Source organism: Mus caroli, chromosome 7, assembly GCF_900094665.2.
Source record: "Mus caroli chromosome 7, CAROLI_EIJ_v1.1, whole genome shotgun sequence".
Lineage (NCBI taxonomy): Eukaryota > Metazoa > Chordata > Mammalia > Rodentia > Muridae > Mus > Mus caroli.
Genome location: NC_034576.1, coordinates 71,116,815 through 71,127,514, shown reverse-complemented (window position 1 = coordinate 71,127,514; position 10,700 = coordinate 71,116,815). Strand labels below are relative to the sequence as shown.

General features: G+C 44.3%; 1 long non-coding RNA gene across 1 annotated transcript; it reads right to left on the bottom strand.

Annotated features, from left to right (window-relative positions):
* Positions 1–875: 875 nt before the first annotated feature.
* Positions 876–9,373, bottom strand: LOC110297294. The gene is made up of 3 exons (XR_002378267.1): positions 9,268–9,373; positions 1,277–2,422; positions 876–1,161 (listed from the first exon to the last, which is right to left on the bottom strand). It is a non-coding gene; the product is annotated as an uncharacterized LOC110297294 (long non-coding RNA).
* Between the last annotated feature and the right edge of the window lie 1,327 nt (positions 9,374–10,700).

Below are 10,700 nucleotides of genomic sequence, written 5' to 3'. Positions count from 1 at the left end.
GATGGATGCTAGAGATAGATAGATAGATAGATAGATAGATAGATAGATAGATAGATAGATAGATTGTTTGATTGATAAGTGTTCGTCTTAGTGTCTTTCTCTTTGTCTCATGCCTCTTCCTTGTTTAACACCCTCAAGTACTTTATTACAACCTATTGTAGTGTCCACTTCTTCTGCCTGGCCCTCTTCTTGGAAGTTCACCCTTTCACAGAGTATGTTTTCTCTCAGTATGTGCACAATATGTACAGATCAGGGTACTCAGGTTTTCCAGCAACAGCAAACCCTAACAAAGCAGACCACACTGGCTGGTATACATGATGTGGGTGAGCCCTGTTCTATGTGGCAGCCTCAGATGCCATGCTCAATTCCCCTTCCTAAGAGCTTGTTCTGCATCACTACATCACATGCCTGACCAGGTACCAACAAGATACTGGCACCCTGCTCTTAGCATGTAGCCTCCTCCAGATCCATGAGGCACATAAACTATTCTTTTTTAAGTTACCAATTTTGTTACTCAGACTTTCACACTACACAAAAAGACCTGAGATAATCAATTTATAGAGAAGAAAGCCTTATTTTGGTCCACAGTTTTGGAGGTCTTGGTCCGTGACCAATTGGACCCATTGCTTCCGTCCTGTGATGACACATGATCATGGGACCCCTATTTAGGACAACCAAGTTCACAAAATGACAGGGAACAAAAGAAGAGAAGAGAGTGGTGTTCCTCAATCCCCTTGACAACATCCAAAATGACCTAATAGATAGGTCCCACTTGGCTCCCACTAGGATCCACCCCTAAGATTTCCTCCACCTCCTAGTGATGCCCTGTTGGAGACCAAAACCTTACTGACAAAGCCTATTGGAGACACTGAAGATACAGCACCTAGATTCATATATTTTGTTAGAATGATGAAAGATAAAACATAGTAAAGGAAGTCAAGAGAATGAGTGACTCAGGACAGGTGTGACCCATTCCCCAGTGTTGCCAGCATGTATGTCACCTCCTGAGAGGCTTCTGACTGGCCATGCATGCACAGTCATGGTCTAACAAGATGGACCACACTGGCTAAGCAATGACAGTCTGTGGATGTCTATACACCCTCAAACAATCACACAAGAATCTCCAAACCAGTTCCCGGCCTCGACATCTGACAAGTAGTCCTGTCAGAGGAACGACGAGATGGAATAAAGAAATAAGAGAAGCTGCTGTCCAGCCCACACACCCCTCCTCTCGCCAGTATTGATCGTATGCCATTGGCTGCGGGTTGTTCCCCACCTTTTCACTGTGAAGGTATTCCAGGAAGGACTCCGTGTTTTCAGAGTTGATGGAGATCACCCAGTGTCCTCCTGAACTCTTCTAATAAAAGACAATTACTTTATGTTGCCTCAGGCTCTTCCCAACCCGAATAATGTCAATGTCAAAATCTCCAATTAAAATGGACTTTTTTAAAAAGAAGAAAAAAAGAAAAGACTAATAAAAACCTTGGAAGAGTAAGGCTAGCATGCAAAGCTTATGATCAACCAACAAGCCAGTTACTCCTGGGACCAAAAACTTCGTAAGTCTAGAGGCCCTGGGTTCAAGGTCAAAGCATTCCATATAAATGGCGTGTCTTAAAAATAATTGTTTATCCCATGGATACTCTATTTGCAGCCTTTCAGCGGATGGGCTCCAGTGACTCTCACTCAGGACTCCAACTGATAGATAACCTGTAGTGACTTCGCCTGTCCTCCTCCAAATACAATTTGCAGGCAGGCTCCCACTTCCGGAACCTGGAAATGGGAACTTACCTGGACAGTGGATCTTCACAGTGATATAAAGCATAATGAGATCATGAAGGGGAGTCCTCAAATCAAATTGATTGATGGCCTTTAAAAATCGGAAGAATGTGGACACAGGTACATATATACACAGAAGAAATGCATTAATGGGGAGACACAGAGAGTGTTATAGCAATGTATAAGCCTGGAGCTTCCATAAGATACAAGAACTAGGAACAGGTGTAAGTGGAAGGAGAGGGAGAGAAAGAAGAGGGTGGGAGGGAGGAAGGAAGATGAACTCTCTGTGTGTAGCTCTCTGCTGTTCTTCATTATAAGATTGGAAGTGCCCAAATATACTAAGCCATCGCCTAGCTATTTGAGTACATTTCAGTTATCAGTTGGTGACAGAGAGATAAGAATACAGCTGTTGAGATTACCCTCTCCGCCACGAGGGCAATGTCTGAAAGTGCGAGAAGGTACTAGTCATTTGTTAGATGACTGTGATCACACACAAAATTCAATTCTTGGCCTTTGCCATCTCTGCTTCAGGTAGTAGTCTGCTGCATCATCTCACACTTACCCCTCCTGGAGGACACCCAGTCTCCAGTCTGCTAGGAAGGCAGCTCCTGGGGACATGCTCTACAAGGTCCTTCCAATGAAACGCCTGCAAGATCAGTAATCATCTCCCTTGCTGAGCCAGGCAGGGCAAGCACAAGCCCATCCCGCCATGTACTTCATATTCTATCTCGTTAGATATGAATCTGAGTATCTCTGCTCATGTTAGTATCAAGATGGGACATTGCTATGGTTTGAATGCCCCCTCCTAAGCTCATGTTGCAATTTAATTGCAATTGATACAGTACTAGAAAATGGGCCATTAACACATGATTAGGATTAATATTGTCTCGGGAATAGACTAGGTATTAAGAGAGTGAGGTGTCTACACACGTGTGTCCCTCCCTTGCTTCTGTCTCTCACGCATGCTTAGCTTCCCTCCAGCATGTGAGATCCAGCACAGAGACCCTTACCATACACACTCACAGGGAGCTCTTAGACATCTCAACCTACGGGCAAGTGTGAGAAGATCCAGTGACAATGTCTCCCAGACACCTCTGGGAGCAGTTGGCAAAAGCCCAGAACTATGAGAAACAAATTTTTTGCTTTTAATGAATTCCCCAACCTCCCTTTTTTTCTGCTTTAGCAACATAAAGCAGATTAAGACAAATATTAAACCCCAAAGAAAGAAGCATTGCCTGATTGATTTTTAAACTTGGTAGTTGACTGACAAGCACATCCAAGTTAGAACTCCACACTCCTGTCTCTGGTGTGCTTATAGGGAATCTGGGTGGGGGTGGCTCAGCCAATAAAGGACATGTTGCACAAATACGAAGACTTGAATTAGGGTCCCAGCACCAGTGAGAACAGTGGGAACCTCTGTAATGCCAGGACTGGGAGACATGGAAAAGATCTCTAGAGCTCACTGGCCAGCCAGTGTGTCCAATGGATAAGCTCTCAAGTCAGTGAGAGACTCTATCTCAAACATTTGCACAGAAAGCAATGGAGGAAGATAGCAGACGTGGATGACTGATTTCCATACATGCACACACGTGCACACACATGCTCACACATGTGCACACCCACTGGAACACACCACACTCTCACGAATGTGCTCGCACAGAAACAAGGCCATGAAGGAGAAGTCAGACAGTCCTGGTGGATCTGCCTGATAGTTCATATAGGGACAATATGGAGAAACTGGACTTACTCCATCTGAGCGCTTCATTGTCCTCAAGTCTGCACTGAGGATGAGGGACCATGTGACATGTGGGGGATATTAAAGTGCTCAACAAAGCAAGGATAAAAAAAAAAACTGGAGACTCAAGTGGAGACAGCAGTGTGGTATGAACATGGCTTGTTTAGCATGGGCTTTACTTAACAGAAAACTCGACAGCTCTCCTGGCTTCGATTCAGAGTGGAGTCTCTCAAGGAAGAGACCACAAGACGACTGCAAAGCAGGTGTTCAGAAGTTGCAGAGCACTGGTGTAATCCGGATGAAGGGCAGCATCTCCTACTGCCTAGTCCCTTGGCAAATGTGAATGTCTGGCTAGCCACAGAGGATTTTTTTTTTTAGCTTCTGAACCTAGCTTTGCAATGACTTGTCTTATCTAAAACCCACCCTCTAAAGCAAAATAGAAACCCCGTTTGGTAGATAATTTAAAATTCAAATGAGTACAAGTCCTATTTTGACCATTGGCAGAAATTATTCACCATTCTTTCTAGCATACAAAAGGATTGTTTTTAAAATAATAATAATAATAATAATAATTCCAAACTGTCTCCCTTTGTCCTTGCTTTCCTACAAGAGCACATGTCTATGTCTGCATGTGACTATCTGTGGAGTGGGAGGTTGTTGGACATATTGGACAAATAAGGAGACAAAGGAGACAGAACTTTTCTATTTGGAAAGTTTCTTAGATACCTCCTAGATACTTAAAAAAGTACCTAAGAATGTTCCTTTTGGGGGGAGAGGAGAGAAAAGGGAACACAGTAGCCTTAGAGATGTAACATGGGCCGGGCCATGGGAAGCCCTAAGGCCTGTGAAAGGCAAAGGAACCCCACTTGAGCTCACTTGGGGACAGGGCTGCTCCCCAGTCTTTCCTAGCAGCAGCTAAGTAAATGGCTTTGCACTGTGCAGGCTTCTCCCTGCTTTGGTATGAAGTTTGTCTGAATTACTTGAAAGTCCATTATAAGGCTTCAGTTTTTCTATAGGTTCCCATCATAAGTTGGCCAGAAAGGGACTCTTTCTTCTTGCTTAGAAAGCATTTCTCACCCTGAACAGCCTCCGACAGGTCCGACCCTCCTATTCATCAGTTCTGACTGGAGCAGAAACTGCATGACCAAAGTGCTCTAGGATGCTCCCACCCAGCACACCAATGCTCCCACCAACTGCCTGGAGCTTTGTCCTGAGCCGCTCCAGAGTCTCAAGCAGCCACGAAACGAGGCCTGCGGTGCTTGGTGCCAGAGAGCACAGCATGGGGATGTCCCTGTGATGAAAACCTCTCCCTGAGCCACAATCTAGGATCCCCAGGCTCTGCTCACGGACAGAAGACTAGCATTTACAGCTGTGTCTCCTCGGCAGTCTGTAGACTTCCCCGTGTGAGATAACTGAAACTGCTCAAGAATTAAATTCTTATGCTGGACAGAGAGCTCTGTCAGATAGCCCCTCATGAACTCAATGGTCTGAGTTCAATCCCCAGAACATACACAAAAATCCAAATGTGTGGCACACGTTTGTAATCATAGAAATGCAAAATGGGAGGTAGTGTCAGACAGATTCCTGGAGTTGGCTGAGCAGTCAACCATAGTCTACTTGAGGCAAAGCTCCTCATCTCCATATGGTCCATCTTGCTGAAACTTCATCTCTGTTGCTAGAGGGTCTATCCTTCACTAAAGCCAGAGAACCCAAGAGGCTGGTAGCAACATCCATCATGCCTGGGTCTTTCTCTCACCATGGTACTGCAGAGCCACTCTGGGCCCTCTCAGAAATGTCACTGAGAAGATAGTGGGGTTGGAAGTGACTAACTCCACCTCAGCATCTCTGTCACTCTCAAACTTTGGATCCCTCATCGTTGCTATAGCAAGGATGTTCTGACATTTCATCCTCATAAAGTATGGCCAGGAGGAGTTCAACCTTCAGTCATCTAAACAAAGTAGAGCTCCAGGTCCAAGTTAGCTCCATGTTTTCTGTTATGTACAAGAGAAAAGTTTGGCTCTATCCAATGTTGCATTCTGTCTCCTTTGTCTGGTTCCCTTGTGTATGTTACCGTTCCTATTCACCAGTTTCTAGTGTTATAAATCAGTAAAATCATTTATTTATTTTGATATACAAGCAATTCCTCCCTACATTTTGGCTTGGTATTTACTCTTAGAGAGGCACGGTTGGGGCAGGGAAGGCTGGACCACCTTGCAAGGAGATGTAGTTTGAATCTTGACAGTCCTCAAAGGTTTGGTTGCTAGAATTGAGCTATTGGGAGATGGTGACAACTTTAAGAAATGGGACCTTTAGTAGATCAGTGTGAGTATTATATCAAAGCCTGTCTGCATCCTGGCCTTGAGGTCATAGGCTTCATCACTACACACTCCCTCCATGATGGCTGCTTTTCCAAGGCCAAAGCAAACAGTGCCCACTGTCTGTGGACTAAAACCATCAAAGTCTGTGCCAACATTAACTTTCTCTTTCTGTAAGTTGACTATATAAGGTACTCCATTGTAGTAACAGGGAGCTGACTGATCCCACAAACAACTTCCAGTGTGATATTACAACAGTATCTTCCAGCAGTAAAAGCGTCATGTGCGCTGACATAGAAAACATAGAATCAAAGTGACTCAGATGCCCCACCCTCAGCTTCATCTGAGACTCCCCAAACCTCTTCTGTCAGTTGTCAGGGTCTTGTGGCTCACAGAACACGTTAGATTCCGTGTAACACAGTTGCTGTTGCTTTGCGTTCACTGTGATTCAGCATCCTGCTGAGTTAAATATTTTGTCTAGTTTCCAGTAAATCCAGCCCTGATGGTTCTAGGGGAAAATAAATTTGGGGGAGATCACTCTAGTTCTATGACTGGATTGGAGGTTTAAAGACTTGGGAACTGCAGAGATGGCTCAGTTGGTAAACTGCTCACCATGCCTGCACAAAGCCCTGAATTTGATCCCTAGCACCCAGGCAGAAGCTGGGCACAACAGACAATGCCTAGAATCCTATAGCACTGAGAGACAGTAATAGAAGAGACACTGGGCTTTCTGGACAGCCAAGCTAGCCAAATCTGTGAGCTCCAGGCTCAAACAAAGCCATGAGGTTGCAAGGGGAACAAGTTAAAGATGGAAAGGAGTAGAATTGATCATATTTCATTGTGTACATGTATGAAATTATAAAGAATAAAGATTTTAAAATAATAATAAGGTAGAATGTGACTGAGGAAAACACCTGTCTTGACCTCTGTCCTCCATACACATGTGGACACGTATGAACTCATATGTGCACATACATCAAAAATACCGTAAACGTGATCAAAATCACACTGTATAAAAATCTCAAAGGACTAACACTTTTTTAAAATTATAATGATATTCTAAAGAGGATTAGACAAAAATCTTTAATTAAAAAAAAAAAAACAAGCTTGGTTGTGTGGACTGGAAAGAAGGCTCAGTGGTTAAGAGCTCTTGCTCTTCTTCCCGAGGACCCAGCTTCAATTCCAAGCACCCACATATCATATCAGCTCACAACTGTCTCTAACTCCAACTTCAGGGGATCTGACGCCCTCCTCTGGCCTCTGTGAGAACCAAGAACACAAGTGGTACACATAAATACATACAGGCAAAACACACATGCAGAGAAAAATTTCATATTTTTTAAGTTTAGGAGTGTCATTTTTCTTTCTATAAATGCTCCCATGGAGTGAAGAAGAGCTTCCAGACCTGACAGCCCTGAGTCAGCTGACCACCATCGTGGTCAGGTGCAGCAGCCAGTAGTCCTCGGGTATTTGTTTCATTACCAGTTCTTCACAGGACACCACACATGACAGGCTGAAACCTCATGATGACCCACAGGCCATGACAAGGAGCTCACACAGCAAACTGCACACATCCTGTCTTTGGAGATCTGTATCCTGTATCAGTGTTGTTCCTGAGTCGCTCCCGGCACCAACTGAACATCTCTTATCTAGTGTCTGGGACTGGAAGTGTTTCAGATTCCAGATTGTTTTTTTCTGATTTTAGAATATTTGCTCATACATAATGAAAGGGGACCTAAAAATAAATGAAACACAAAACTCCTTTACATATAGACTAAAGGTAATTTATAAATACTTTTAGTACACTAGTGTTTGGGGATGCTCAAGAGGTCAAATGCATGCTGGCAAACTTTTAGAATGTGGAGCCATTTGAAATTTGGGTTTCTGTTCATTGCTGTTCAAACTGTTTCCATGGCGTTCCGGCAAGAGAGAAAAATTTACCCTAGTCTATGCTCAGGGACTCCATGCAAGTAACACACAAACTGCCCAGTGCCATTTGACAGCCTCAGTTTGAATAAGTAATCTGAGTTTTCCACAAGGAGCAGCTATTATCACCAGATGACCCGATAAGGGAAAGAGCTTATTGGGAATATTGATAAGGGACTATTGACCCTAGGCTTGAAAGTAGTACATCAGGCCTCTGTGGAAGCCACTGGTCCAAGGAGATGGGAGGCCAAGCTGCCAGGCACTGGGGCCTTTGAGAAGATGGCAATGAAGCCAGTGAAGGAGGGAGAATGGGAAGACTGCACACTGGATTCCACACCGTGCTGGGATCTACTGAACTGCCTAGGGAAAAAACAGCTGCACTGAAGCAATGAGGAGGAAGCCATCATAAACGACACAGCTCCCATCCTGCAGCCCCTCTGCAGAGGCCTCCTCTGGCGGGTCAGGAAAAAGGCAGTGGGTAAAGAGGAATATGGTTTCCCAGCAAGTTCATGGCTCCCAGACAGACCGTTGATACCCTTAGCCGAGTCACAGGCAGAGAAAGATCACATCACCAGCACTCGAGGTAAGTTTTTCATCATCATGTTTACATTATAAGTTATAGGGTATACTAACACAAAATAGATTATTATGACATCATAGACAACATATCCTTCTAGGGCCACCATCACATATGCAGCCTGTCTTTGAAATGTCAAGGATTTTCTCTGGCTTTTGCATTTCTCCGGCTGTAATGCATTTGCTGTGTATGTAGTCTTTCGCTAAACAGCCACTTTATGGAACTATACTTTATTCCCGTTTGTTGCTGTATAGTATTCCATCTATAAAGACATTGTAATGTACTAGCCATTATCATTGAAGGTTCTCTTTCAAATGACGGCTGCTGCTTCTGAGACACAGAAATATCTGCTAGAAAATGAAGAGAGTCATTAGGGAGATGATCCTTATTCCCAAACTTTTGGTTTCAGGATTCTTTTACACATTTAAATATTACTAAAGATTCTAAATTAGTTCTTAATGTAGATTTCACATATTCCTGTTCACAGTTCTAGAAGTGAAAGAAGTGAAAATCTGGAAATATTGAGGCAGAGAACCCATCACACTAACGTAAGTGACATTTCTTCTAAAATAGCCACATTGCCCCCCCCCTACAAAAAATGTTTAGCAACTTTTAAACCTCTTTAATATCTGGCTTCACAAAAGGCAGTTGCACTACTGAATTCATCTGTTGCACTGTGTTGTTTGTCTGAAGCATGTGAAGAAAATCTAGATTCATGTAGATGTGCAGTGGAAGTGGGCAGATCTTTCAAACTCTGAGGGGACTCTGGGGACCCCTGTGGGTTTTTGGGCTCCTTCTCAGGCTGCTGAGTGGAGGAAAAGCAAGTGCAGTGTCAGGCAGGACTCAAGGCAGAAGCCAGGCAGCGTGAGGCCATCCGTGTATTTACAGTGCTCCAATTAAAGTGCCTCTTCCCCCCCTCTGCATGCCTCCCATCTTACCTTCTACACAAGAAACAATGGCTGATGAGTTCATGCCAGTCAATGAGCCATATGGGAAGCAAGAAGGACAGAGGTACAGCATCCCCCAGGTGAGCCAGTGAATCCCAGTTTCCGCTCCAAGTGCATTGTGCACAGTTTCCACAGAAAGCATGTGATGCCCTAATAATGCAGGAAATAAGGGTTGGGGCGTAGCTCCCTCGGTTGGTAGAGTGCTTGTCTCGCATACATAAAACCCTGGCTTCAGTTCCCAGCACTGCATAAACCAAGTGTGATGGTGGAAGCTGGGTGATCAGAGTTCAAGGTCATCCTTGACTGCATCGCAACATTGAATCCAGCCTAGGTTGCATGGACCACTGTCTAAAACTAACCAAATAAATAAGTAACACAACATAACCTACAAATGGAAAGTATATTTGTGCGGGAGGAGGTATAGGTGTGCAGATTCATATGTGTGGCAGTATATGAGCATGTGTACATATACACATATAGAGGCCCAAAGGTAACTGTGGTGGTTTCTATATGCTTGGCCCAGGGAGTGGCACTACTAGAAGTTGTAGCCTCGTTGGAGTAGGTGTGTCACTGTGGGTGTGGGCTTTAAGACCCTCGTCCTAGCTGCCTGGAAGCCAGTCTTCTCCTAGCTGCCTTTGGAACAAGAGATGGAACTCTCAGCTCCTCCAGCCCTATGCCTGCCTGGATGCTGCCATGCTCCTGCCTTGATGATACTGGACTGAACCTCTGAACCTGTAAGCCATCCCCAATTAAATGTTGTCCTTCTAAGAGTTGTCTTGGTCATAGTGTGTCTTCACAGCAATGAAACTCTAAGGTAGTATCCCTGGGGTGTCGTTCTTCAGGGGTCACCCACTCTGTTGTTTGAGGAACCTGAAGCTGATTGATTAGGTCAGGCTGTTGGCAGCAAGCCCAGGGGCCATACCTATCTCTACCCCCTGCCCCAGCTCTAGAATGGCAAGACTGTATCATTTCATCTAACTCTGTGTAGTTTCTGGAGAACAAACTCAGTTCTTGTATAGCAAGAGCTTTCTGCCTGGGACCTTTCTGCCTGGGACATCTGCCCCACCCTTGAATTTTGACTTTTTGAAAGAAGATGGAAAATAGAGGATTTTCATAAAGCCCCTAATTTTGTGACTTACCCATGAGAGACCACCCAAGGCAGACACTAGAATGGTGGCTAGGAGGCAGGGTAGGGTAATAAATGAAGGGTAGACTATATGAGAAATATATATACACACACACACACACACACATACACACACACACACACATAGCCAACAGCAATGAAATCATTCTGAGTGCATACATCCCCATCCCCATTATAGGGTTGAAATGCAATAAAAAACAATGTGCACATAGACTATCTCAGAGCCCTCACTGCATCTGACTTGGACAAAACCTTACGTGCCTCAGAGTTCCCGCTG